General features: G+C 31.4%; 1 protein-coding gene across 1 annotated transcript in view; it reads right to left on the bottom strand.

The window, feature by feature from the left end:
- The window catches only part of LOC119832952 (connectin-like), a 45382-nt gene extending 19830 nt beyond the window's left edge, over positions 1 to 25552 (bottom strand). The window contains exon 1 of the mRNA XM_038356785.1: positions 25421 to 25552. The gene's annotated coding sequence lies outside the window, so the exon portion shown is untranslated. The remainder of the gene's footprint in view (positions 1 to 25420) is intronic.
- Positions 25553 to 26633: the final 1081 nt, after the last annotated feature.

The following is a 26633-nucleotide window of genomic DNA, read 5'->3' as shown; positions in this document are numbered from 1 at the left end:
CAAGGCGCGCTAACAACCCCGAAACTTGTAGTCAAACACAACGTAGCAAGTATTTGATTTATGATAGCAATGTAGAAGTTTGTTGAAATCTAGACCTGTTTAACCCGGCCGAGACTGCTAGTCAGCAAGCGTTGATCACCCTTGTGGCTCAGATGATAGGATAAAGCGATTTGTATGAAACCTTTTTTGCAACTTTATCAAGTAAATTGGTGTTTCCGTACTTTTTGCAAAGGCACGTTGTGAAATATTCAATTGACATCAGAAGTTCAATTAGTTTAGACTTATTAGGTCTATTGACTTGTTGGCTTTCATTATATAAGTTTACAATTTAAAATTAAAATGAAAAATCAACTCATTATATTATTACTTTTAAATATTTTTGCTAAAATAGCAATAACAAACGGCACAATCCTTTTCAACCTTTATGAAACACGTCATAAAAAAAGAACAGCTTTCGTCAAAACTTCACAAATAGTCTTACACCAATCGTAACCAAACTTGTAATATGTATGAAAGATTAAATCGGTTATAACCACTTATTACCTGTATGGTCGTTTAAGTATAGACGAATAGAACGTCTGTAGCATGGTTATTGCATGCAATGCTGCTTTGTGGTAGTTGAATACCGATGTATGTTATTGATAAAAGGTAAGATATAATACTAAACCATAATATTGTTTGGCTATTGTACATAATACATATTATAGGTATAAAATATTCCTTTATTCAGTTTTCAATAAATTGCGTGCGTACATGTAGCTTTGTACGCCATAGGTAATGGCTAACTATAAGTCTTTCAATTTTCAAGTTCGCTTGTTTAGTAATAATTATTCGAAATAATAGTAGCTATTGTTATTATTGCGAATAAAAAGTTCTATATTTTTTAAAGAGGAAAATTTTATAGAAACATTTTATTTTTAGTCAATTGAAATTATAATACGGAACTGTAAGTTTTAAGCGCCCATTATAACCAATAAATTATAGACATGAATAATGGGAAAATATTTATAAATAAATTTTCTTAATTATTATCCTATCACCTAACCCCCTACCTTTATCAAGTGTGTTAACTTCTCTGGGCGAGTCTCAAACAATTGCTGAATAGACTCGAATACTACTAATCTCTTAATTCATGAACGAAAATTTGCAGAAGGAAAATAAATAAAGATATGTTTATATTTCGTACACAATATAATACTATGAAGTATAAAAAAACTCTGTTTATTGACTGAGTAAAAGACTTTAGTTTCCAATAAAAATTTCTATTCAAAATAATTCAACAGTAATCTACTCAATCTATATCTATAAAATAAAGTACCTTTAGTTAAACCACTCAAGAACGGTTAAATGGATATTAATAAAAGGGGTTTTGTTGGGTTTTCATTCACTTCGATAATATTATATCATATTTTAGATTGGAATAACTTTGACAATTTTGAACAACTAACGAAAAACATCTGCCCAGATGAAGCTGGAGCTAATAACTAGTACATGAATTAATTTTAAAAGTTATGATTCGTTTCCAAATACACTGATTCAGCAAATAATATTTTCATTTTGTCGAAACAATTATTTTAATAATTTATAACTGTAAATTAAATATGAAATAGAAATACCGGATTTTATTTACCCAGGTTTCTGTTGACCATTCTTATACGTTTAATTAATCCGCCAATGTTATTTTAAACTGCCTCTTTGCTGGAGTGTTTGTAAAAAAGAATGTAGATCCTAGCCAAAGGGTATCTTTCAATAACGTTATATATTTGATATATATGTATGTAATTGTACTCTTGTATAATTTCTCCGGTCTTATAGTTAACTGTAACTCTGTAACTTTGTTCAACTCTGTTAAGCGATTTTAAAGAAAATACACATCTTTTTCTAATTTTGAAAGCAACCCTAAAGAAGGTTAAATAGACGATGAAATTTTATATAAAGCGATAACGCTCGCGGATTTTTTCGCGTGTAAAACCTAGCATATAAAAATAATAAAAAAACACAACCGTAAATTTATTGGCATTATTAAAATAAATTTACTGACGGTGTGATCAAGATTAAGTGCTTGTAATAATTAAAGTTTCGTGTAATGCTAAGCTTATGTAAGTACCATTTAACATGGCATTGTGATATAATTATTTTAATACGAAATGTGCCGACTTCATATATGAAGTTAATATGAACTTATAAGTTAAATTTTATTTTATTCAAACCCCTAAAATAGTAACAAAATAACGATTTTAGTTTTCTTTTATCTTTATTCGGACTTGTTCTAGTGTAGTTATCTCTTTCTCTTCTAACTTATGGAATAGTTTTATGTATTTACAGCTCTGAATGTTATAAAACAAATTGTACCTTAAATCATCGCCTTACACAAAACACAACATCGCGTAAAAGCTCTTTGCGAAATAAATTTAAGGAACTTTAAAGTAGAATTCTCAATCAAATGGAACGCGAGAAAATATGTTTTACTGTGAGCATGAAAGATAAATGCCGCGGACGTGCCTAAATTTTAAATTGAAAATTTACGCTAGAAAATAAAATTCTTTGTTGGCTCTAATAAATGTGCTAAATTGTAAAATTGAAAAGTTTTCCGCCTTCAACGTTAATACTTTCAATGGTATTGGCTGTAACTCCATTTATACTGTTATTGCTTCTGCTTTTCCATATTATATTTTCGAAAGAGTTACATGTTCCATCTTATATTGAGTATGGGAGTCGACCAGCTCGCACCGGGTAAAGTACCACACCCCTACAAAAGATTGGTGTGATATAGCAGCAAGCTGCTGGATTTCTTTTGATAAGTGGGGAAACTGGAGATCCGTAGATCCTTTACCTCAACCTGTTCTATGGATTTCTTTATTCCCATCCTCAGTCCTTTTCATATCCTTTATAAAGACGATGATTTCTTATTTTCATAAAGACGACGATTTTTTAGTTGTTGCAAAGGTATGGCATCTCATATTTTCCTATCTTCAATGTCGCTCATGAGGCTGTAATTATGTAATGCCTAGAAAAACTTCCTCACAATAGAGATATTAAATTTTCTTCCAACAACTTTCTACGAAGTGATGGATCTCATGTCTAAAGTGACAATAAAAACAGCTTAGTAATAACATACGTAATATGAAAGATAGAAATAAATGAAATTTTTCCGTGAGAATCTCATTAGTAATTACATTCAAGGAAATCTATGTGCTCCTTTTTTTTAATTTACAAGTTTTAATGACTACGCGTTAATTTTGAGAATCAGTAACCAGCTATAAAACTACCAAACTTAAATATCATTTATATCGTATTCATTAAATTTAGTATCAAAACAAAATGGCCGCGGGTACAATGCTAAGGTGAACTATAGCGTGTTCTATTAAATCGCATTTTCGTCTTGAGAAAAGGCGATACGAACATAAAAGGAAGCACTTCCGATGTTAGTGATCGGTGAAATAACAACGACTATTCTTCATGATGACATATTCAGTTAAATCCCATAGTGACTTCATTACTTATTGATGTATTGCTTTTAGTGAATATATTATACATATATGATATAAATAATATTACATTAATATACCATCACGTTTAGAGTATTCGTCCTATGTTATATGTTATACTTATAAACATTTAATGGGTATAGGAGAATTACATTTCATTGAAAGCTATTATATCCATAATAATAAAGATAAACTCATTCAAAGCCTATCGACGGAAATATATTTAGATACCCTTAAAAATATGGAGGGTACTATAAAATTAAATCGTTAAAGATAAAGGATAAGTAACGCATTCGTTCGAACAATCCTGACCTTTTTTCCTGTTATTACGGTAAATTAAACCTAAGTGTTATGAAAATAACTTTTGTTTTTGCGAGTTTTATGCGCACATTGCCGTATAATATCTTAATTATATTTATGCGATGTTAGGGAAAATTGCTATCATACGTTTTTTTTATCTAAGAATGTATGTCCACCCACCATTAAACCACCTCGAAAATGTTGTAAAAAAAGCTAACCAAATGCTTGGGTTTATAATCCGAAACGCAAGAATATTTAAATGTCCAGGTACTAAAATTGTCCTCTATAACACTTTTGTACGTAATATCTTAGAATACTGCTCTATAGTATGGCGCCCTCACTATGCTACACATTCACTTAGGTTAGAACGGGTTCAAAAACGATTTACATGGCATCTCGCTTATAGTGAAAACATGAGTAAGAAAGTGATTTCATACTCTTCACTTTTAGAATATTTCAAAATGATATCATTAGAAAAAAGACGCGACAATTTAGACATTTTATTTTTATACAAATTACTTCGAAATCGTATAGACTGCCCTCAATTGCTTTCCTTGATAGGCTTCCGCACACCTAGTAAATTCCCTAAGAAACCGGTCCCACTATTATCGGTACCAGTCATGAGGACTACGTTGGGTTCCTTCTCCCCCATACCACGAATATGTAAAAAATATAATGGATTTATAAACCATACATTAGACATACATTTTGACACAATCGGGAAATTTAAAAAGACGCTGAATATGATCAACCTTGTCAGTGTATAATTATGTACCAACTAATTTTTTTTCCTAGTTATAAGTTCTAAAAATGTCATGAATTTACCTATATATTAATGGATTATGTTAAATTTACACTTCTTTTACTGATTTTTATGTACTAATTACTGTTATATTATTATTATTATTTTAATGAAATAATTTGTATTGTGCATGCTGTGCTCATTTTTTATTGATTGTACATTATGACATATATATTTATATAATTTTTTGTATCATCTCATGTAAATGTATCGATGTACAATTGCTAATGAGCCTTAATAAAATAAATAAAATAAATAAATAAATAAAAATAAAATGTCATTATATGAAAAGAATTTTGTGATTGTGTATAGTCTACACTAATCTACACTAATATATTATAAAGGAAGAATTTGTGTTTTTGTTTGTAATGGATAAACTCAAAAACTTGTGGAACCATTTTCAAAATTCTTTCACCACTAGAAAGCTGCGACTTAACTGAGTGACATTGGCAATATATGTACCATGGGCGAAGCCGGGGCGAACTGCTAGGATACTATAAAATCGAGTTTTTATTTCAAGTAGGATTGTGTCGTTTTACTCTTTAAGATTTAACAAAAATCTGTACATTAACTATATTGTAAACATTATAATGTTAAGAGATTTACTTTGTTCTTTAAATCAATTAATAAGACAACAATTATCTCACATCCATTACCGCACGGCGCACATACATTATTTAGATACACTACAAAGACAAATAAACCATAAACTAATTGTAACTAAATAAAACGTATACTCAGAAAATTGCAGCGCATCTGTTTTGCCTCGCTTCAAACAAGAATTTGCGCAGGAATAGGAACTACGGGTCTGTTTGTTTAAAACTCGTTCATTATGTTATAAGCGTTAGCGATTTAGCGCTGTATTTCTATGTCCTCTTTGGAGAGAAGCGAGGCGTTGTTTGCTGTTGTTTGGTGGAAAAGAACACCACTGTGTATTGTTGTGTATTAGTGTATATTGTGTGCTGTTTGCAAGATTATATGTATTTGTTTACGTAATATTGAGGTACTTAATTAATAATTTTAACGGTTAAGTGAATGATTTTGAAACAGAGCAAAATAAATAGAATAATATTACAGAGTAGATGATTATCATGTGCTATGAAATGTAATGATTACAGACTTTTATATTGACGTGAAGTACTGAGATCTGATTTTTGAGACTACAAACACAAAAAAACACATATTGTTTTATAAGAACAATTTATTAAGTTTGATGTGAAATAATTAGTGGTGGCTCAGTGGCAAGGACCTCCGACTTCAAAATCGATAAGCCGGGGTTCGAGACCAGGTACCAGGTACCAGGTACCAGGGACCAGGACCAGGAGAAGCTATTTGCATAAATAAAATAATTTACAACATACAAGATAATTTTCTCATACATAAATTTATTTTGAAGTGTGTACAACGACGAAAATTCGCTTAAATTGCACATTCGTAACTCCGTAGCTCCGTAGCTCCGTAGCCCGTAGCCCGTAGCATCAAGATTGACGATATGATAGCGTAGCAAACGTAGACGCTAATAAAACTATTTGTTCACTTATATAAACATTGGGATTTTTTGTAATATCTTATATTGTTAATTTATACGAAAATATAAAATGAAATGATATTTGATATCATTTTATAATAATATAATTACCATTATATTAATGCGGCTTTTAATATAATACGTTTGAGTTATGTTAGTCGAATTACAATTATGTTTGCTTACATTAAAATTCATCATATTCCTTCGTATGTTTGAACAATTATCATAATATTAATAGCTCCTCTTTATAATATTAGTGGAGATTAATGTAGGCTATAAATGATCACAAAACTCTTGACATATAATTACATTCATTCTTAGATAAGAAAAAACGTATCATAGCAATTTTACTATCTAAAAATCAAATCAAGATAATTCTATCTCGATCGATAGCATGTCTACATAAAAAAACAAAGAAGGTATCCAACCTTTCCGGAGAAAATAATTTTTGTCTTCTATAATTTATAATTAATATAAGTCGCATTAAATAATCGATTTTTTTATTTCTTTACATACCAGGCACGCGTACCAATTCGTCACAAACTTTTTGTGATGTTAATGCGATTTTTTACTTATATAACACCACTGAAATCTTATTTTCAGTTTCCTTTCACATAATACATTGATACACGTCTTAACGGAATGTGGGATAACGATCAAACAATACTGTAATATATGTAACAAGCAAAACTAATTAACCACTGAAGCTAGCAGAACTGGAGCTTAGGAAGGATCCCGATACATAAATAATAAAATCCTCCTGGCGCCTCTACAATGTAATTTAGAGCTATAGAGTTAATTAGTTATTATGTTAATGTAGTATTAATATTGTACTTATTCTAGCATTTATGTGTCGACTCATAGAATAAGTAATACGGAAGCTGCCTGATTTTCTTCCCTTTTATAAATAAACACACAATCCACACTTTAAAATTAGATTCACAGTCCAAAATAAGTGTTTTTATCGTTCCATAGCTTAAACGGGTAAAACTTGAATATTTAGTATAGTAAATAAACATATAGTTCCTTTGTTTATCATGACCCTTTTTCTTAGGATCGCGGCCAGGTGTAAAGGCGAAATTCACAGCAAATGCTCGAGTTTAAATTGAGAAAAACTTCTAAGCCAACACAATTGTAGACATATAATATAGAATAAAGCCTATATATGGTTTTTTTTTTGACACTCGCAGAAGAATCAAAACCTGCAAGGTATTTCCGGTTCTTAAAATTGGGTACGAAAAAACGCCCTACAGCACCGATTATGAAATTCTATGTCCAGCTGTATAACTCTACTAATTACTACATTATTCATACATTTTAAAGGCAATTTATGAGATCTATCCCGGGTCAACCGCTAAGACGAGCGGCGATTCAAATGGGGTTCCTACAGCCTTCTGATTGTAAGCCACACGGGGCACACTACGCCAATAAGGTTTGAATTACACATTTACCACAGACAACGTATGTAGAACTGGTATTACCAACATGGCCGACATCAATCGAGTCTCCTCTTCGCTCCAATATTTCTATAGTAATGGAGAACTAGCAGTGCTTATTGAAATGCTTTCAAAGAGATGTTGTTATATACCCTTCACATTAATTCGAAAAACGTGATGTAATTCTGCTATGTGTGTTATTCTAGATCGTTCTAAGCTATTATAATATTAAATTATTATAATTACTATTGTATTATTAAATTATATTGACAATATCCAATGCAAATGTATATTAATGCTGTTTTTTGTCATAATCGTCTGAATAACGTGGGTGTGATTATAAAAATGCAGGAACGATTGCTAGATCTTCCGTACTATGAAAAATAAAACTATTTGAATGCATAATTAAACAGAATATGTAAATTGTTGGATAATGCTTTTAGACTCTTCACTCATGAGAATAAATCAAATTATATACTTTTCTCGGTTTAAAATGGCAAACTAAAAGTCTTATTGCGTAATAGTAAACACCACACACACTCCTATATATTGTATAGTATTATATAATACATTCAAAAATATGTTTCAAGTTTTCTCATGACGGGAAATATCTTCAAAATCAATACCACATATTGGTTACATTGTCAGAAAACCGAACGGAAACGAATCGATTCATATCGTGAGACATGAAACAACAAATTACTGTTATTATTTAGCATATATTTTCAGCTCGCTATTAAAATATTGAGAACGGAATCGATCCAGTTTTCTTTCAATCACGAAATGTGACTGGCTAAGAGATTTCGCGTTTAAACCAACACAAGAAAAAAAACATCACAAATGTGTTAATGGAAATTAATTATATTAAATTTTTTATATATTTTATTACAATTTTCCTTCTCCTTTGTTATATTATAATGAAGAACTATAATGCCTTGACGTAAACATCCTTATTATTTCAGAGTGCTATTAAATTGACATCCTTTTACTTCTAATAAATGTACCAGGAATATTAATTATATAAGTGCCGCTAAAGACTGAGAACTAAGGGAAGCACTTACTAATTAGCGTAAATATTGTCATCTAGGTGAAAGCTATATTAATATAACCTTAATTGGATACTTTAATGGAAATGTTATCTTTCTATTAGGCATACCATTGTATTAAATGAAATAGAGAAAGGGTTGAAAGTTAAATATTGCCATTCTTATTTATTTTCCATCATCAAGATGATGATATCTTCAATCAGCTCATATATGATCCCACTGCTGGGACACAGGCCTCCTATGAGGGTTCAGGCCATAATCCACCACGCTGGCCAAGTGTAACTAACAAAAACCCATGCGTTGTTTTAATAAATAACATAATATTTTTCGACGACAAATTCAGTATTAAAACAACAATAATTATACAACCTCAGGTTCTTAATTCAATTTATTAGAGTAACTTAACAATGCGCGAGAACGGTTGTTCTCAGAGCTTGCATTAGTATATGTTTAGTCTATTATAACAATTAAATGCATTACATTTAGTGTTGAATGGAATAAAATAAGCGCATTTGGTCTATGAATTATTAAACAGCTTAAGACGTTTTTCTCCTTATGATTATAGCCAACAATTGTTAAAAAATCTGTATTCGAACACAATAGCAACAAGTCATCAATTCTTTTCAAATTTCAAAGACGAAAGGTAATCGTATAACTGTTACGAGAGCAAAAATACAAGTATCACCATTACCAGTACAAAGTTAACACTCGTTTTACAAACTTCCACACAGAACGTGATCCTCATTTTAGAGTTAATTTAGCTGGAGCTATTCAGTTAATTCTGTTACCACGGCAACACATTATCATACGTTTAGTTGTACTAATTTAAGACAGAAGTACGTCGTGCATATATATTACCTGCCACAATTCCGGTCTATTGCACTCACTTGTGGCCACTGTTAATATTATGCAGAATCTCGTTACTAATTATAACATAGAGAGATAATTTATACAGACCACTGGATATTGTTTTGCCTATTCTAAACTAGATTAATGAAATATTAAACAATCATTTATGTAGTCACATCATTTAAGAATGTAGATTTATGGATTCATAATACTTTTCTACAAAAAATGTCATCAACGTCCATTTTTTATAGTAGGAAAAGCTTGCATAGATACGAATGGCTCCCTGGAAAAGGCACCGTAGGTTGTATTTACGTGCGTGTTGTATTGACAATCATCACTCATAACAACCTTAAAGCGCCATTTATCATTTTTGATGTAAACCAGTGTTCCTAGATATTAATAAAAAAAATATCAGTTCTTGTCTGTGACTCAAGCCGCCAACCGTTTTACTTAATTAGATTATGTTGGATTCCTACTAAATAAAACCCTACTGCGTTCCGTCGAGCCGCACCGACGGCCCTATTGGGCATGGGAGATAAACACTACTACAGATAGTTAAATGGCACCAAATTACAATAATTTCCTATGAAACACATGATATTATATAATGTATAATCACGCCAATTGGTTAATAACCCACAGAAACATCGAGTAACAAAAAATCAAACACATTGAAATTGAGAACTTCGGTCATATTGGAAATTTCAGGTGATAATTTATTTTTTTACGCTCCAAAATTAAAAATGGAATTTTACAATTAATTCTATATCTGTAATTCTTAACCCTCATTTAACAACTTTTTAAAAAATAAGCTACTATTATTTCTATAAAATAAAAGCACGCGGAATATGAATCACCGTTGCAACCATGAAATAAACTTATGTTCCGTCCCTCTTGATACTTTGAACACAGTGAATTGTAAACTCAGAGCATACCCCGGTTCAACTGTCTACAGACTGCTTCCTCTTTCCTCCCTCCATGCGATAGCTCGAGTGAAAACGTTATCCTTAACTAACCTATTATCCTCACCTACATTCGCATATTATTCAGACGTTTTCATATTGCAGCAACTGTGACACACTACATAAAATTTAATATTTGCAGTCACTCCTGTGAAATAGTAAGACGTCGCTTTTCCAACATAAAATACAACTGTGCTCTTAGAGTTCAAGCGAAGTTAAATTTTAAATCGGATTGTAATGTTAAACATCTTTAAACATTTGAAAATGTAGCTAGGACAAACTGGAACTAACTATAAGTTTGTATTGTGCAAATAAAAACTAATAAAACAAATTAAATATAGCGTAAATGTCAGCTTATATTATGAATAGAAGAAGTATAATATAATTTGTTGATACAAATTGTGTCACAATATTATCCTTATTATTTCGCTGCCTATTAATATCTATGTGTGACGTTCAATTAGTGTGTATGTGTTGTATACAATGTGTATGTGTATACATTCATTCAATGATGTTTGAAGCAGCTAATCTCGCCGATCAATTAATGCAGATCACAGAATCGTAATAAAATTAAAAGACACCATTTTCCATTAGACTCGAACACTGTCATTAGTCTGTCTGCAATAAGGTTTTATCAAGTAAACTTAATTAGAATCAGATAGAGATCTAAATTTAATTTAGCCACTTAAGAGCGAGCGGATCGCCGATAGAATACATTACTAGTGAAATTCAATTACACTCTTCGGTCTTAGAATTAAATAATCGAGATTAATTAATAACAATTACTTTTTAACGTAGGAATTGCTTCGCAAATTGCGTCCGAGCGCCGTGCGCGTGACATGTTGATAAATTATTTCAGACTATTCGAAGCCGCGCGGTTTTACTCGTTTTCATTTTTGCTGGTTGTTTGTAGTAGTTTAATAAAAGCTGGCAGCACATTCGTAGAGGCACTACCTTTGCGAATGTTCATGGGCGGTGGTGATCGCTTACCATCAGGCGAACCACAAGCCCAGTTGCCCGCTATGACATAAAAAAAGGAAGTTATATCGATATACTTACATTAGTTACTTATAGATTTAGGTCGATTTGATAATTACAAAACTGACCTTAGTTTTGTTTGAATTATCGGTTGACAAATAATTTGTTGGTTGTTTGTATCAGAAATTATACATACAGCAATACACTAAGACTCTAAACTAAAAAAATAAGTCCACATGTAGTATCATATAGAAGATTACATTAGGTGAGTTATACGTTTTAGTCTTTTTATAGAAGATATTTTTTTTTATATCCAGTTCAGTCGTTTACATGAGAGAGTTCTTTATCTGAAAGAAAACATTCTTCAACCACTGCTCGATTTTAAACGTTTATGCATTTTCATACTAAAATAGTATAAGTAAATACTATATAAAAGGCGAGCATCGTAAGCCACACGAGACCCTCTTCGCAACAATAATTTGCGTATACCCAACCTAAAATGGGAATTTGAGGTTGAAGATTGTGCGGTTAATAGAAATCCTTTCAACACAACCCCTTGCTTATAAACTTTTTTAATCAACGTTTTAACTAACCATTGCTCTGTTTCTTGCGTCCTATCGTAAATAATTTGGTAACGAAAGAGATAGAACTCTGTTAATGTACGTAAAAATCAAATTGTTATTAATTATTTATGTTTTGTGGTAGCGTAAACTTATACAATTCAATTTTTTCCTATACTCAAAAGTTTATTGGAATGTCACTGTTGATTATGTGAAGTGTTATAGATGTTACATTTCACGTGTTTGTAAAAAGAAAATTTCGTCGATTGGAACATAATTGTAATACATGTAAATACTAGATAACAATGAAAATTCCTTAATGAAAAATTTTACTGAGATATTTTTTCTGGTTTTTATATAATATTTTATATGCTTGAGCTGTAACAGGTACAAAAAGTGTCCTTATAAATTAAACTACGCAGTTATTTTGGGATCGGCTCCATCTATATAAATCGCGCAAAAACCGGGTTCAATATCGTCTGATATATATACCATTCGTCAGTGTTCACTGTGGTCCGCTTATTCATTACTCAGACCGATTTAACTGAACGTGTAACTCACTGCACTGACTCCGTTTTATCTGTTCGGATTAATTAAATTGAGATACGTCTGAAGATAGTTTCTTAAATAAACCTCGCACCCCGTTTGGATGATAAATGTGGGAGTTTGTGTCTTGTTTTTCTTTCTGGTATTTAATTATTATTGAAATGTTAGTTATATTTAGAAATTAAAGACTTTTAAATAGATTTTAAACGCGATTTATTCATTATATTATTAACCCGACGTTTCGAACACAGCAAACGTGGTACAGGGCGACTCTCTCTCAGTCTCTTTCGCATTTAAAATCCGTTTAAGTCTTTAATTTATAAATGTATAATACTCGCGCAAAATCCAACATGAGAAAATACTATGTTAGTTATACTTTTTTATGTCATCGTTGGCAATGGTGCTGATGAGACGCCTGATGGTAACGCTACCACCGCCCGTGTATATTTGTAGAAGCATAAGGTTTTATACTTATTATTTCCATCTTTTATACTAACTTTGACATCGCCAGCGTAAAGGAAAATATAAACAATTCGGAGTTTTCCCCGCATAGCTCCCGTTGTCTTGGGTAATCCCGGATAAAAACAATTCTATTATTATTATTTATTATTTAACTCATTATTATACGTGACAAACGAAAACACACATAGAAACAATTACACGACACCAATATAGTACAATCGGCGGCCTTATCACTGTGCAATGATCTCTTGGTAGAGATTACCTTTTGCCTGGTGGCAACTGCGGGAAAAAGGTAAAAGAAGCGAAATATGAATAAAATTTTAATTATTTTTTATTTGACCAGAATATATTGAATATACTGAATTCATCAAATTATATATCCTCTCACGAGTCTCGAACTATCTGTACCAAATTTTATTCAAATTGGTTCAATGGGTAAGACGTAAAGTAAAGACATATTTAGGTACTATATTTACATTTGTAGAGTTTGTAGGGATAGTTAATTAATGTGAAAATGTTGTATATAAACATAATAAGTATTTTTGAAACGGTGCCGCTCGTGCGCTGTTTCCATCTCGAAATGAAATTAATGTTATCCTTAAAAATTAAAACTTCAAAAATATAAAGTAATATTTTCTTCGTTATAATCGCCAAAGGAGACTTATAAGTAAAATTTCGCTTCATTTAAGTAATTGTAGGGCGACAAACGATCACGAAAAAAGCATTTTACGTTTTTAAAGAAGGATGAAGAATTGTGGTTGAAAAATGTTTATTTGAAATATATAAAATGTAGCAATACAAAGTACTCGAGTGTAAATCAACTGTTCATCAATATACAATGAATTGTTCACAAGTTCATTCATTATTCTCTTCGTAGAGTGAACGATTTCCAGTATCGAATATCTCTATATGCGCGTCCATTATTCGAACACTTATTTCGTAAAATGCAACAATTTTCATGGATAAATAATGTTTTTTTGAGTATCATTTTGTTAATGTTTAGAGCAATAAATATATGTGAATGTAAATAAGTATATATTATATATTAAAAAATAAAAGATAGCATATTTGAATGAAAGGGACATTTATCTATCTATGTATACTAATAAATATGCTAGTTTCATATTATCTGTACTAATATTATTAAGAAGTTTGTGAACTTATGACTTTGAGATACTGGAGGGCTTGAGAGAATGTCTGGGTTGGTTCTATATACCAATTTCAAAAATGATTTTACTGATAGTTAGGCTCGTTAGCTGTATCATTGGCTATTAAATATTGTTTTATGTCGCACCAATCCAAGCGAAGCCGGGACAAGCGACTAACTTGAATATAATTTTATGAGTTTTGGAAATGATGAAGCTAATTTGTACATGTCTGACGTACCTGAAAGATCTGTTTTACTTCATTTGTAAGTGATGAAATGTATCCAAAATTATATAATCATATATACAACATAATCATATTCAAAAGTAACGTTTTTTTTTAATCCTATAGAAAATAAGGAAATAAAATAAAATGTGGATTATGAAAATTATTTATTTATGAACGCAGATCTTGTACTTAAAATGATATAAATCTATCAACATGATATAAAATATATCGAATTCAAACCATTCGCACCAAGCAGAGTCACTAACCACCCTACAAATTTCATTTTTCCCTTCCTTTCTTACAATAATTTCCTCTTTGATAATCGTACTTTATTTAAACACAATTTTAAATGTTTATTCCGCTAAATAATTGAACCACGAGCACGCCAGCAGGATATTATATTATTTACACGACGCCCATATATTTTAGCGGCGCCTAGCCTTAAATTTCAGTTTCTGTAAAAGCATTTTAAAATTTCCTCTGAATTTTGCATCTTCAAACAGCTGACACGAGTTGTCTAAACGAAAAGCGGGAACTACAGAACGTAAACGACAAAACTTATGAGTGATAAAACGTCAGCGGTATGGAGTTTTGGAGTGATAGCTAAATTCGGAGCACATAAGCGAAATAAACAAATGAGAATCGTTAGAATATGGATCTGTATGATGTGGAGTATGAGAGAAACTGGCTTTTTAGAATTAAGATAAAAGAAACAATTTTTTTAGAGTAGTAGTACTTTTAGCACAAATCGTTTATTTCGAACACATAGTACCTCTGTTACATCATGTATTTATTTATGATCAAAGAAAAATGCAATGCAGTGAGGACAGAATCTACCAGAATATCTTGTTTCAAATTAAATTAAGAACTCATTGACAACTGTTGGAAGCCAGGAATGCTATCACCACAAAAACAATTTTTATTTCAAATTTGGAATCACTATACTAAGATATTCAGTACTCAATGCAAGCTGACGCGTTAAGGAAGCTACGTTTGACCTGCACGTACACAACGTGCATTGAATGGCATTAGCGTGGAAAGGTTAGAGAAATGACACTCACACTGTATATAGATATATAGCCTTTGGAAGTTTCTACTTCACTTACCACCGATCAACTTAATATCTCAAAGGTGTGTCTTTCTTTGATACGTAAATTTTAATGGCGTATATCAACTTTGAAGAGAATGTGTCTATCTTAGAATGTATTCGAAATTATTTTGGTTACTGATTAAGCGGATCAAATAACATTTATATAAACAACCTCTTACAAGTTATTATTAGCATCTGTGCTAGTAATGACTTGTAGGAGGCATTGCTTAATTCAATTATAAAATCGTTCTAATGTTTGGTCTATGTCGATTTATAAACATTTCCTGATGTGTATTCGATAGTCTGGGATATTAGTATGAGTATATTCTATAAGATTAATACCAAAAATATAATATTTATTCCTTAAGAATCAGCATTATTAGTATTGAGTTAAATGAAGACGTGTTACGTGGCATAGATTGTCTGCAAATATTTAAATGTGGTGGCACTTTTTGGAAGGTCGTAGTAAAATTCAAGAGGCAGAATTTGGCACTCCTATATTCGATTTTAATTGGAACCTTGATCTTTTCAACAATAACGAGCAGTTGGAGACATGCCGCCTCTACTAGACATAAGCCAACATAATATATCAAAAATGCGACGGAAATATTGTAACATCCCGTTCAATATCAAATATAAGTTCAACAAAACAAGCGTCAAATAATATCGTACGGTATACGCAATTTCCTTGGTAAAGATGCAAAATTCGCTCGCTATTCACTTCGTACTGGGCTACGTAATGCTTTATTTGGGCTTCTATTTACATACAAAGTGCGACGCGAATGACGCAGCCTTATTTACGAGTTTCATTATATCGTATTACACAAGAACTTAATTAAAACGAAGGACTAGCTCATTATGTTCAGATGTGACGATTTATATATCGTTAGTTGTTTTATGTTTACTGGCGACATTGGCGTACGCTTCTGAGATTTTCCAAATGTAAGTGCGATGTTGTGTAATGTGATATATTTACTTTGTGAGGACGGTCTTTATAACAGTCTTACATTGATATGGGATGTGGGATTTAACGAATACCTTAATAACTATAGTTTTGAGTTTTGAATTCACAAAAGAATAAGATCATCACTTATTCAACAAAAGCATGATAGTATTTTGAAACTATAAGAAAAATGTTTAAAATGTATTTTTTATACTTATGTTTATGAGTTTATTTGTGATATTTTTTATTTATGTAGGACAATTAATATTATCGGTGAAAGTTAGACTTAAAGAATATCTAACAACTTTTTACGAAATAGTCATTACAAAACCATCTATACTTAAAATAGTGATTTTTAGCCAAACTATTATAGAATGTATATAATTAAATTTTTATATGTAGACTGAAAATGTCGTATATATACGTAGTTTTACGTAATGTTGTATTGTGGTCTCCACGCGGTATTTGGCCTATATTTTGGATACAATATCTCCATCAATTTTTTTCTAACAAAAATCTTCCGCACTATAAAAAATTGCAAAGCCATTATCACAGGATATAACCCATTGCAATTTCATTACACTTCTAAGATGGATCACATATCCATTACTGACGGTCGTCGTACGAGTCGCTTGCTTGATGACAGAACAGATAGACTCTTTATTTGAAAAGCACTTTGATGGCCGAAAATAATTTGATTAAATCGCGAAGAAAATAAAACAAGCAAAGAACGTAAGGAACAATGTTCCTTCATGACATGCCAGTATTTTAATAAAAGTAAAAGGGACCGTATAAGAAATGAATGATAAACGAGCTTATTACTCGTATACCTGCAGTCTATGTGATAAATTTATGCGCCTATTATTTTTTTATTAAAATTTTCTAGGAATTTGGTGGGGTATTTCTATAGCGGTAGAAATATTGAATGGGAGATGATTTTTCTAATGTTTGTTTGTGACAGAATGTCTATGTACATATTTAATTTTCTCTCCGAATTTCACTCTTCTCTGGTTGACTCCAGATTAAAAAATAATAAAATATATCCTATAATAAACACAGATAACGTGACTTTGAATTGGAAAATAAATTATTATAATCTCTTCAGTAAATTACTCCCTACAAACTCTTTGTGATATAAATATAAGTATAATAGTAGACACAGGTGTACAAAAACACACTCATACAAACAGCCTACGAATAAAGAAACATTATTACTATATGAACCCGATATGTATACTCAAATGTACTCATAAAGAAATTGTAAAATTTTCTACTTCATGTCTTTATTTAAAAGCCGTATTAGACGATATATTATGATATTTTCATAGCACTCAAATATAGAATTGGAATGTACATTAATAAATATATTATATTAAAATATATGTTATAAAACCTTCTACACGTTATATAAATTCGAAACATCTTATGATAAATTTATAAGCATAGAAATTAAAAACGTTTTACCGGATTATAAACGCGATTTATTCATTAATTATTTATCCCGTCGTTTCGAATTCTTCACGGCGAGTGTAGTCACTAATAACAATTGTATCGTCATAAATACATCTTAGAGTATAATATATAAGTTGGAAATGCACTATATTACTTCAGCTACTAAAGTATTTTCCATTATTATAATATACAATAACACGATAGTAACACCGATCACAACTGCGCACGAAATTAACATCGAGGCTTTTAAACATTTAAAATCATAATTGCTTTTAAAAGCGCAGTTAAAAACTGAAAATAAATATTTAACAATAAGCAATACGCCTAGAAAGTTCTCTCCACGATGTTTTTAGGTCAGATGCTGCAAGTGTGCCGTTAATGCACCGATCATATGCACAATGCTTTAAACGTTCGAGAGGAAATACATTTGAGATGCAAATAGTGGTTTTAAAAGCTGTTATAATGTCACCTCAGTGCACGTGTAAGGATATTTTAATGGTGTGAGGTTATATTTCGGCTAGTGTTAACGCTATTGTATTTGAAATTGACAGATGGTTTTGTATATATATTGTCCGTGTTGTTTATTCTTATACTAGCTTTTGCTCGCGGCCTCACACGCATACATAGGGACAAAGGGCGACTTTGTTTTATACTACGTAGTGATAAACATAAAAGCAAGTGATAACCAAATTAATCAATGAAACTTTAAGTAATATGATATTCTCAGAGGGGGAGTGGGACCATATCCTTTTCCTTAATTTTCCTAGTCCTTTCCTTTCTTTTCCTACCATTGCTGAGGTATTGACTTTTTTACAGGTTGTTTATCAAATTTGGCAATCCATTTGCAGAGGCGTAAGGAGGTAGTAGCGCTTAACATCAGTCGACCTACCAGCTATTTGCCGAACATGACATAAAAAATGTGTATTAAACGATTTGGTTACTACTTATTCCTCCGTATGCCAAACCCTCGTTTCATTCATCACAAAATAACAAAACACGCTCACAAACAAAACTATTTTAACGCGAAAAGCAATATACTTAGTCAAAAACTAAAACAATGCCATCCAGCGCTTCGCGTCTTAAGCTATCCTAATCCTACATAAAATATTATAGTGATACGTACAAATTTCAACATTTGTTTTAACCTAAACAAAGAAAGCTATGTATTCTAGCTTGATTTATTACTGGAAGGAAGTAGCGGGTTTTAACACAATTGCTTAAGAGATTAATGTTTGGGATACAACGAATTTTATGCAACCGTAGGCGGATGAGATTTATTTTTGACCTTTCTAAAGATCTATTACGGCGTGTGAAAATTACGTTTGAGAAAATATTTGGACATTAAAATACTCAGTAAACATTGTGACCTGTAAGCGTTGGGTCGTTCGAATGATAAAGGTACACGTAGTTTCATATCGTAACAATATATTCCACAAGGCAAATTTAATTCTGGATACAAAATTACATTTCTAGTTGTATAAAAATATCAGTTATAATTGGCCAGTTGAAAAAGAAAATTTTGAATATCCTATTTTGATCATTTGACATTCTCGAAATAAGTTCCTCGGCAACAACGTTTTCAAATACCTTTTAAAATATTACAGCACTGATTGCTACCCATATTGTTAATTTAATACAACCACAATGGCGCCATTGCTTACAAAATATATGAATGAAATAAAAGTGACAAATAATGGTATCGCGACGGCTAATTAATCTCAGTCCTCACTGGCGTCTGATTCGACATAAATTTCCCTTATTTCTTAACCGCCCGCGGCGTCTCACAGCCTTCATTATGCCACTATTTGTCTTTTGTAAGTGGAGATTATATTTTAGTTTGAATTATTTAGTCACTACGTGCCTTTCATACGGCATATTAAGATTGAACAAAGGACGTGTTGTACGATGATAATTATTAATCATATTTTTTTTTCTTTAAATTTCGTCCCTACTAATAAATTTACAAAACGTTTTAATGTTTTATTCAGAAATTAAACGATTCTTATTATTTACTATTACTTTAGGCTCCCAAAAATCGTGCATTAATCGCTCGGTTGTGAAGTTACGCTTTTATAAAATTATTGTAAATACGTAAGTAAAATTGTTTTTTTAAATCAGAGAATGCCATGTTTTGCTTTTTTATATCTTATTTCTATAATCTAGATTGTATTTAGTTAGAAATGGTGTTTGCTGAAATGGGGCTGCCATAAACAAAATATTTAAGAGCATGTTAATAAATTATAAAAAAATAAGGATATTATGTATTGAATTTTATATTACAAATCTGTGCAAATCGAAATATGTACATATTTAAGCTCAGTACCGTATAGGCTTCACTTGCGGTACATTTCATTTGTCCATAAAAACCTTCCCTGTGCCTCGATATATACGTAAAAAAAAAACTTAACAGATTTAGTGGAGCCGTTTACGAGCTTTCCAATTAAGATACAAATGGCGATTAATTTGTTATTTACATAGTTTATTTATGTATTTTTTGTCATTAGCATTCCGATAATCAATTTTAGCAATAAAAAATCTGTCACTTTCAAATTATTTAGTTGTAAAGTCCCGAAATATATAAATCGAGCAATATTGTGTATGCAGCGCTTTTAGAAAATGGCATTTTATTTTAAAATATCAAAAATTTAAAGGTTGAAACATCAAACCTATACCATAGCAGTGAATAAAAGTGGATTAGTTTTTGAATATTTCGTACGTACACGGTAATTTTTTTATTCGAAATGGACAAAGGGTTTCATAAAATAATAAAAGATTAATTCTGCTCCGTTCAATTATTTTCGCCAGTGGGTTCTCCATTTATTTTGATTTCAACGGCTTCCGATATATTTGATTTGTTTATTTTACGTACTTCATTTAATATGTAAAAAGTGGCATTAAAATGTAATGAATGTTTTCTGTAAAATCAATATAAATTTACAAAACGTACAATAGTTACTATTACAATAAACGCGAAAGTAACTCTGTCTATCCGATTATTGGTATTTCAATTTTCAGTTTATTTGAAAAATATTCGTATTTGAGTAACAAACTTCCAATCTATACCACATACAAACTTTCATTTCTATTATTCGCAGAATTATATGTAATAACGACGAAATATTCATTAGACAATTGAGTTGTACTCGCACGCACTAGTTTGATATCATATTCTCCATTTGCACTAAATTATTACTATATTAAACATTACTCGAAGTTCTCACACGTGCCCAATACACATGGGAGATCCCGTTTATTTCACATTCTGGGATCTGATTCGATTTATCCAATACGTTAGTTTGACCTTACTCCGAATTTGTATGTGGTAGTCGAGCACGCTTCGGCACGAATTGGGCCAGCTCGCACCGGGGAAGTACCACACCCCCACAGAAGACCGGCGTGAAATAGCATTCTGCTGTGTTTCGTTCGGTGAGTGGGGGAGCCGGAGGCCCATATCCTTTTCCTTACCCTTCCCAGTCCTTTCCTTTATTCCTATCACCCATCCTTTCTAAATCCCTTCCCAAAAAGTCGGCAATCCATTTGTAGAGGCGTAAGGTCTGCAATGGACCTTATGCCTCTACAAATGTTCATGGGCGGTGGTAGCGCTTACCAACAGGCGTCCCACCAGCTCCATTGCCGACTGTAACATAAAAAAAAAAAAAAAAAAAAAAAAAATTTGTAAACATTTGACTGACTGCTGTCTGACTTTATTGAATTATTGCATCCGATAAGGTAAGCCCTATAAACAACAGTATTTAAGTGTCTTAGTTTAAGATGCGATCGGTAGTTGCTAGTATCCTCAGAAAACAAATAAAGGTTACAAGGGCCTTGTGGGCAGGCGCGCCGATCTTATTTTGAGCGTTTTCATAAATGTCAACATATTATATAACAACCTGTACCATGATTAAAACGAGGCAAGGAAAAGTTTTAAAAAATTGACACTTGTCAAAATTTAGCTGAAAATTCCAAAGCCTGCGAATCGTTTTGCACGGTATTAGTATTAGCATTACGTACGTACATTTAATAACGATGCAACATAACCGTAAATTATGAGATCGTAGGTAAATTCACTATACTAACTATACTAACTATACTGTAACTTATTTCCTCCATGAACGTATATGAACCATTCGAAATTAAAACTCAACAAGCACATATATATCCAACAAATAACACTGAATTCAAAAAACAATTTGAGCGTATCAAACATATAAAAGCGTCAAACAAAGGTTCCATAAACATAGAACAGCACTTATACTGCGCAGAATTATATAATTAATCCCATTCGGATACTGTTTCTATCTCCATTCTCAAAAAGGTTGCTCCATTTTCCACTGCAGCGATCGTGAAACGCGTAATCTCTGATAAACGTTCATTGTGAGACGGCTCGAACGTCTATTCCGCCAAATTTACTACTTGAAAAATATCTAAATCTTCTTCGAGTTTCTAGAAACGTTTTATTTGACTTAGTTCGTTTAATGTAGTTTAAAGATTTTTGTTTAAAAGTAATGTACTATGACATGTTGTGATTTAAACTTAAAATTTATTATAGGTAGAGTTGTAAAAACCGTCAAATTAATGGAACATGATATTCAGTTTCCGTAGAAAATATCCAATTATATTTATGGATATCTTGATTAAAACAGTTTAAAAACTAAGTTCCAAGTTTCCTAAATTTCTAAGGATATAGGGATATAGGGTATCTTTGGATCCAATGAATTCATTTAGGAAATAATTAAAGAATCTTTACCAGCGACCTTATCCATATGATGAAGCTGGGGCAAGCAGCTAGTACATTTAAGTGACATCCATTAATATATAAAAATTGTTAAACTATTAATATAAATAATAGCAAAAAAACAATACTTTAGAATCGAATAAGGTAAGTATCAAAACTAATGAGAGATATTATGAAATCCGTAACCCCAGGGGCTTGGATGGTAAAATTCAAGAAGAATATACAAAACTGATGTTTTCAATTAAAAATTAATATCTTCTTGAAAGTGCTCCTCTTGATATAAATGGCTGTATAGATAAGATTGACGTGAAGGAACGAAAGTAGCCAACTAAGAGCTTTTTATAGCTCGTTTACTATGAAATATTTAAATACATTGAATGGCGAAGTTTATGTATTTATGTGATGAAAGAAAAGAATTTTTAAATGTTTTTTTTATTATTATTAGATTAATAATATATTAATTAACTTGATGAAACTAAACTATGACTTGTACAATTGAATAGTAGTGATCAATATTGTTGAGTTAATACTGTAAAATCCTGAATGATTGTAATTTAAAATTAACTTATATTGTAATTGAATTATGATATAAAGGGCTTGATCGTTTAAAACTTTAATAAAAATTTGTTTATTTTTATTCATTTTAAGCCATAAAACTATAAAATACAAATGTGTTCTTCATGAATGACAGAATATACATAAAAAATTATACATTTTACATTTATATTAGTAATAGAAAATGACAATAAAACTTTTCCTACTTTTGGATATTCTTGAGAATTCAAATGTGTCTGATAACTATCGAGCCGGTGATATAAATCCGAATTGAAATTCAGTCTCAAATGTAAAGTTACTTGATAAAAGTCTACCATAATAGAGAATATTGAATTAACGCAAAAATCCAAAAACTTGTTGGCAACACTTACAAAAACTCCCGGGAACTTGGCTTTCGCAACAGAAATGTTTCTGTACAACCTTCAGCTTCGACCCAATTACCGTATTTACTGAACAAAAACTTAGGCTCGTTTACATGCTCATGACCGTAACATGCTATCTTCAGCGGCGTAAAAACTAAACTAGAACGAAAAGAAAAAGGGACAAAATTCGTTAGCGATATTAGGTACAAGGACTCCGAAAGAAATGCCATTTAAATCTGCGCCCGGGTACGACAAACTTGCGGTGTCTGTGGGACTCTAATCTCATTCCGCTAACCTAGTAATGTCAGCCAGCGAACATGCCTCAAGCACGTTTTAGACAAGGAATTTATTATGATAATTGCAAATTTAATCAAAAAGTGGAAAACCAGTTGCCGTGAAATCAGGAATGACTCACTAGATCTTGCCCACTTATTAAGTTTCAAATGAAAAACATTGATGCAAATATTAAGCCTTTATGTTACTAACTAGTTTAGTAAATTAAACATAAGCCATAGCGAAGAATCACTTTTAAAAAAATCTTGTTAATTTAAAATGAGCCTTTACTTAATTTAAAATACAAGTCTGTTGTAATAAAAAAGGAAATTTTATAAAAATAAAGAATAATGTATCTCAAGCCATTTCGACGGACTGTGGTAACACCTAACCTCAGCAATCAAACTTCTACTCTTGCGGTTTTATACGCCTAAGGGACACCACACGCCAACAGCTATTTAAAAAAAATCGTTTATAAAGCATTTCGAGAATGCTGAATAACTTTTGAACATCACAGATAAGCATATACATTCATAATTATATAGTATCGATTTAATTAAAAGGGGAACTAGAAAATGAATTTCCATCTTTCCTCGCTTATTTAAAATGAGAGCCAATAATGGCCTAATAAAGTGTAAAATATGCCATTGATAAGATCCTATAAGCTGAAAATGTAATATTTTTCTAAGAGCGGTCATATATAATTGTTTATGAGAGTTTCTTCTTTGAAAACAGATACCCATCACAAACTGCCTAAATATTTTCATTGGTACTATATTATTAAATGAAAGAAAAATGGTTTCGTTATGTATGGTTTACAGCTATCCATTGCTCGACTTTATTAAAAACGTGGATAAAATTTTGGTCTCAATCACGCTGTACCGTACCTTACCAATTACAGAATACGGTCCTAAATCCTTTAATTTTATATAATAGCATATGGGTGGTAACTGTAACCCAATTAACTCGCACTAGTTCAAAATTATGCAAGTCCTGAAGAATACTCTTTTGCACGCCGCATTACGGAGAAATAAAACCAATAGAGTACATCCACAAATCTTCATAACCAACTACGTTTCACCAAGTTTTAGCTTTTTAACACTTTTATAGCCTATTAAAACTTCATGAATTTCTTGGTATCTGCTTGATCGCATTTATTCTCTCTGTGATGAATACTTTAGCCCGATTTACTTATAGGAATTTTGGTTCTTAACTTTATAATCTCAGTAATAATATGTATGTAGATAATCTAGATGTATCGTTTAATAAATAGATACATCGTCTATAATTAAAATCACAACATATTGCATTTGATTAATTATTTTTATTTTTATTTTAAGTGCGACATGTAAAACGACATATTTGATGATTTAATATTATACTATGGACATAGCCTACATAATGTATCACAATATAATACAATTAAAGTAATTTCAGAGTTAAATAATAAAATTTAACAAACATCCATACCGGTATTCGACAATAAAAAATATAAAAAAACAGCTATAAACGAAACAAATAATTCATAGATAGGTAGTTAATATTATAAGCGAAACTAATATTTATTCACACGCAGCGAACAACTTTTAAACCCCAAAAAAATCATATTCACCTACGAATATACTGAAAAAAAAATAACAGATCACGATATTTCCAAATTGACATTAAAGCAAACTTACCTTCCACAATCCATACAACAAATCACACAAAACTGCACATCGTAAGCACGAGCACAAAACTTCAGAAGGGCCGCAGCGAGAGACGTGCGCCTAGCACGACCGCCGCTAACATACTGGATTACTCCACTCTTCTCCGTGGCCAACACATGCGCATCTGGGTGGTCGGTAGATGAAAATTTGTCACGCCATAATGAAAATTTATTTATCACACCAAGATTTATTTCCTCCTAAATTAATTTAGGCTGAGATTATAAATAACGATTACATTTTCGGTGGCTAGAAGACATTTTGTTTTCGAGCTTTTTAGGTAATCAGTCTTAATGTGAAATTTTAGTGATTTAAGAATTCATGGTATAACTAGCTGAGTCCTGCGGTTTCACCCGCGTAAGTCTATGTCCCATATGAATATCGGGATAAAAAGTCTAAGTGTATATTCCAGGTGTCCAGCTATCTATGTACCAAATTTCATTGCAATCGGTTCAATAGTTTTTGCGTGAAAGAGTAACAAACATACACATACGCATACATCCATCCTCAAGTCTAATAATTGCTTGTATCTGTCAAATGAACAATGTACGAACTAACTGGCAAGACACAATTTTTTGGATTCGTGCTCTATTACTGTTTTAAACCCAATTTTATTTTTCTTTTTTAATATATGCAAAGATTTTTCTGTTATATAATATATAAATATATACATATGGATTTTCTTTATTTACTGCAACCTAATATGTTCTTTAAGCTTAAATCAGTGATCTTAAAGAACTTATTTTTCCTTTTTTTAATTCAACTCCAACATTCAAGCATGTTTTCTATCAACGTAGACAAGCACTAATAAGTTTAGACAACAATGCACCGTGTTAATCATTTTCTAAATTTTGCTTATTTCACCTGAAAAAAATTGTCAAATAAACAAAGAACATAAAATCAGAACTCCCTCACAAGAACATTTAATACAGAACACCTAAATCACATCCTTAACCTACATTAGCCACACCGGGCGTATTTTTGACCCCGTAAACAGAGCACAATGTATGCGACCGGCGTGTATAATTACGTTTATCTAATTTAATTTCCGACGGGTCATATGTATGGGGTAGATAACACGGATTTATAATTCTAGATTTATGAACGCGGAAACAATACAATAATATTAATTTTGGTCTGATCAGACAGCGTATTTAAAGTTTGTCAAATCTATGTTGTGGTGCGT

This window comes from Zerene cesonia, chromosome 16 (assembly GCF_012273895.1).
Source record: "Zerene cesonia ecotype Mississippi chromosome 16, Zerene_cesonia_1.1, whole genome shotgun sequence".
NCBI lineage: Eukaryota > Metazoa > Arthropoda > Insecta > Lepidoptera > Pieridae > Zerene > Zerene cesonia.
This window is presented reverse-complemented; position numbering and strand designations above follow the sequence as displayed.